Below are 5,068 nucleotides of genomic sequence, written 5' to 3'. Positions count from 1 at the left end.
AATCCCTTTTAATACGGTTTTTCTTTTTAAAGTAACTCAAGGAAAAAATTTAATAACTATTTTTTAAAAAAAGGGAAAGAGTTGAACATTTCTCAAAATTAAGAAAAATTCCCGGGGTTAAATTGTTCCCTCCCCGAGAAATTTTGTTATTAGTATTTTTCTCTTTATTAATTAAGCCATAATACTTATATTCTCTGTCTTTTCAGAGACGGCCAACTGTGGGGGAATGTTTATGATACAAGAAGCTTTAAAATAAGTGAGGAAAAATGAAGGGACTAACAGTCGAAAACCCGATCAGTGGTGATTTGCGGACTTTTTTAGCACACAGTACTGGGCACCTGATACCAAGGATTCACACCTACCATACGATCCAACAAGTAAATTTCCGGATGTCTACCAGAGGAAGTGAAAACAAAAGACTTCGAAACAGAAAGAATTGTTTTCCTGGAGTTGAGCCGTATCTGGGGGAATTTTGTTTGGCCCAAACCCACTCAGAAAAATGCCCCCAACCCGGGCCCCCTCATGTTTGTGGGTTTTCCTTTGGGCCAAAGAGAAATTTTCCGAGGAAAAGGTTTTTCCCGCAGGGACCTTTTTTGTTAAGCACCCCGAACCCTTTTTCCCCAATTTTTCCCGAGGGATTTTATGAAAGCCGGGTTGGATACCCCAGGAAAATTCCCCACAGAAGGGGGGCAACTCACAGGGTTTGTTCTTGAATCATTTTTCTAAAAGGGATTTTAAACTATCTATAAGAAAAAGGAATTAGCCACACGTTTCATTAAACATTTTTAATGGTGTCAGAGGGTCAGCTACAGACAGTGCAAAGGGGTTTTTCCCAATTTGGGGCCCAAAGGCCTTTTAAAAAAAACGCAAGACACAGGGAAAAAAGCTCAAAAAAAGATTAAAATGGGGGAAATTTTTTTAACTTTGGGGTACAAGTTTCTCTAAGTTTTATGCAAAAATTCATGGCAAAAAATTATCCACAATTTCCCGGGTATGAAAAAGTGGGGGTGGACAGGATGTTGTCCATTATTTTGAGGATTTTTTGGGGGGGAAACCCTGGAAATTTATTTTGGGGTCTCAGCGCCAACTAGGGAGGTTCTTCAACACCAAATGCTGCATTCTTGTAACCTTTTTATTAAAATTTTCAGCCCGTCAAAACTTTTTGCCAAAAGAGGAAGCAAGTTGTTTTTCTCAGCTGCTTTTCATTCTGAAAATCTATGGGACAGTTTTGAGTTTAAAAGATTTAAAAATGGCCAACCCGCTCAGATTTAGATGTTATGAAAATCCATTTTTATCAAGTGAAAATTTTGGGGAGAGCTTTCTTTCAAGAACTTTGAAGGGGCCCCACACAGTTTTGCTTTGGGAAAATATTGCTTTTAGTAGATGGGTACTGCCACAAATTTAGGCACATTTAGAACAGTTGAAGATGGAATTTTTCAGGAGTACCCTTGGGCCACTTGTTTTCTTTACTCCCAGAAGCTGATAAACAATGAGAGTGACAGGAAATTCCCGATTGAAAAATCCTGTGGAAGTTCCAGGTTTGGGATATCCAACTTGAAAAACTATTAATAGAAAAGCCTCTTATCCCAACAAACAGATTATTTGGGTGGAAAAACATAGTTTCCCCCCCCTGAGTACTTCTTTGGGGAGGGTTGCTTAGGGATTGGGGCCCAAAATTTAATCTCCAGTTTTCACTCTGGGATGACTTTTGCTCAGAAACTTTGACTTGTTTGATTAGAGTCAACTTTTTGAGATTCGCCAGGATATTGAAGATGTTCTGATGAGACTCAACCCCCTGGGCAGCCAAGATGGATCTTTTCTTTGTTCCCTGGCTTGGGGTCGATGGCACAGCCAATTTAGAACTTTGCTGTCTGTGAAATAGCCAAGCCAAACGTGGGTGAAAAATAAACCCTCAAGGGTCGGGCAGACATTACAGTTAACTTGAAAAGTCAGGAAAAGAATAAAGAATGAATGGGAAGCCCTTAGGAAACATGATGTTTGCCTCCTGCTTTTTGTGGGGGCTTTCCAAAATTGTATTTCCCAAAACCCCGAGGGGAAGCTTTCCAAGGGTGGGGGTTAGTACTCCGAGGCTGGAAATGGAAGGCATGTTTGGGTGGGAAAAAGGCCGTGGATAGAAGAAGGACCCGGGGGCCAAAGCCAGAGCTAAAGGGAGATTTCCAAAGGGCCCTTCCCAGTTTGGGGTCGACTGCAACCAGTTTCAAAATTGACAGGACAACATCAAAACTGGCAGCAACAGTGAAGATGTGTTTTGAAACTTTTTAAAGTTTTTATTTTAGAAGGAAGCCCAAAGGAGAAAAATTTAAAACTGTCCCAGAAACAAATTTGTGACCTGATGAAAACCAAGTGTGTTTGGCCAGATTTTGGGGTTTGGGCATTATTTTTGGCATGGCAATTCCCGGGGGGGCCCATTACCCGGGAGAGAGAAAAAGTCTGGCCCCTCTAATTTTTTAAAGAACCTTCCTTGAAAAATTTTAGCATTTGAGAAAGAGTTTTCCAGATACACCATAAAAACCATAATCCCAAGGCAAGTAGAGACCGACCATTTAAGTTAGGGTTTTGAAGACCAGAAGCAACTAAAACGGGCAGTTTGAAGGTGAAGATACAAAAGTTTAAGTTTTTCAGTGTGGGAAACCCTATGTTATACCAAATCGTGGGTTGCCCTACCCATACACGGGCCCCGTAAGAACGTGTACAGTTACTCCCACTCAGGTTGAAGCCATTAGGTCCCGGTAGGAACCCGGGCCCCCCACAATGGTAGTTTGGTCCACCAGGTACAGGGGAAAACAGATTTGGCTGTTCAAATCATCTCTAAATTTATACCAAAAAAAACCCCCGCGAACCCAACTTGTTGTTTTTTTAAAAATTCGAAAACCAGGCACTTAACCAACTCTTTTAGAAGATCATTTCCCTTAAAGTGGATGAGAAGGGGATCTGGGTGCGTTATTGGGGCACGGAGAAGAGGCCCCTTTAAACTGAAAAAACTTTCAGTAGGTTAAAGGCCGTAAACTTGGGCTTGAGCAAAAGATTGGGGTTACTTGATGAAGTCACTCGCTGAAAGGTCCCTGGGAGGGGCTGGGGAGGGTGGGGGCTTCCCTTTTTGAGAATGCGGATAGCTTTTTTCCCGCCAAAATGTCCTTTGCACGCTGGGAACGCTAAACCTGAGCCAGGTCACAGCCACCCCTGGAAAGGCTGTCAATATCCATCAAGTCAGTGAACTGTTTCCTTTCCATGTCTTCTTTAGCAATGCACCACAGCCATTGTTTAAACAGAAGAGTTATGAAGAGGACATGGAAATTGCTGAGGGGTGCTTTAGGTATTTGGAAAACATTTTCACACAGCTGAAAGAATTTAGAGCTTTTGAGATGCTGAGAAGTGGATTAGATCGTACAAGATATCTGTTGGTTAAGGAGGCAAAGATCATTGCTATGACCTGTACACACGCTGCTCTAAAGCGCCGTGAACTGGTGGACTTAGGATTCCAATTTGACAATATTCTGATGGAAGAAAGTGCACAGATTCTTGAGATTGAAACCTTCATTCCTTTATTGCTACAAAATCCAGAAGATGGGCGAAATCGTCTGAAGCGCTGGGTGATGATTGGAGATCACCACCAGCTTCCCCCTGTAATCAAGAACATGGCCTTCCAAAAATACAGCAATTGTGAACAAAGCTTGTTCACTCGTTTTGTGAGACTAGGTGTCCCAACTGTTCAGTTAGATGCCCAGGGTCGAGCTCGTCCGTCTATTTGTGCGTTATATAACTGGCGATACAAAAACTTAGGAGATTTGCCTCATGTCACCTCCTGGCCAGAATTCCGTACAGCTAATGCTGGCATGTGGTATGAGTATCAACTGATTAATGTAGAAGACCTTGAAGGTCGTGGAGAATCAGAACCACGAAAATACTTCTACCAAAATCTAGCAGAGGCAGAATATGTGGTACATTTATACATGTACATGCGATTGTTGGGTTATCCTGCATCCAAGATATCTCTGTTGACCACATATAATGGGCAGAAAGAACTCTTGCGTGATGTGGTTGAACAGAGATGTGCACAGAATCCTTTGTTTGGCCGTCCACACAAGATCAGCACTGTGGACAAGTACCAGGGACAGCAGAATGACTACATCCTTTTGTCTTTGGTGAGAACACGTGCAGTGGGCCATCTGAGGGATGTGAGGCGTTTGGTTGTAGCAATGTCAAGAGCTAGACTTGGCCTCTACATATTTGCCCGTGTCTCTCTCTTCAAGAACTGCTACGAACTGCAGCCAGCTTTCTCCTTGCTCACAAAGAGGCCCCTACAGTTGCAGCTGGCCCCTTGGGAGAACGTCCCCACAGAAAGACCATACACACAACCACCAAATGGAGAAGCTGTGGTTGTGAAAGATGTAATTCACATGAGCAGCGTGGTTCATCAGCTTTACTCTGATGTGTGTGCCACCATCAACTCCATCGTGAGTCTGCAGGCAGGTCCTGGCGCCATGATGACACACGAGCTGCCACCAGACACAGGTGCTCGCTATGATTCTGACGAGGAAACGCCAGCAGAAGAGGAAGCGCAAGCTGACACTCTCATTGTTAACGAGGTGGAGAGCAAGTAATGCTTTCTCTGAAAAGGGAAAGAGAAATGGATTGGTAGATAAGTTGACTGTACATTATTTGGGTTTTATGTTAGGAATGCAGTTAATTATTTTTTTGTTTGGTTATGTAAATAGACACTAGATTCTATACTTTTATATGAAAGGCATAATAATAGTGCACTTTTGTTTTGATATATCCACCTTGGAAGGAAGATTCAAGAAAATAAATATGAGAATCAGTTTTAAGAGTACGTTGATATTCTCTTATGATAATCTTATCATGAAAATAAATAATAATTTTTACAAACTATTTCTTTCTCTATATCCTACTAATTTTATTCAATGCACAAACTCTTCTATATTTAAGTAAATTTTATTTGAGACCAACGCATTTTCACCTTTGGCCATTGTTTGCTGATAACTAAGCTAGTCTTTCTTAGTATCAGACACAAAAATGTGAAAATTAA

The 5,068-nt window shown here is 41.7% G+C and overlaps 1 pseudogene; it reads left to right on the top strand.

Moving 5' to 3' along the window:
• The window catches only part of LOC119594350, an 8,701-nt pseudogene extending 3,792 nt beyond the window's left edge, over window positions 1-4,909 (top strand).
• The last annotated feature ends 159 nt before the right edge of the window (window positions 4,910-5,068 follow it).

This window comes from Penaeus monodon, chromosome 33 (assembly GCF_015228065.2).
Source record: "Penaeus monodon isolate SGIC_2016 chromosome 33, NSTDA_Pmon_1, whole genome shotgun sequence".
In the NCBI taxonomy this organism is placed as follows: Eukaryota; Metazoa; Arthropoda; class Malacostraca; order Decapoda; family Penaeidae; genus Penaeus; species Penaeus monodon.
The sequence above is the reverse complement of the archived record's forward strand: the minus strand, read 5'-3'. Positions and strand labels throughout refer to the sequence as shown.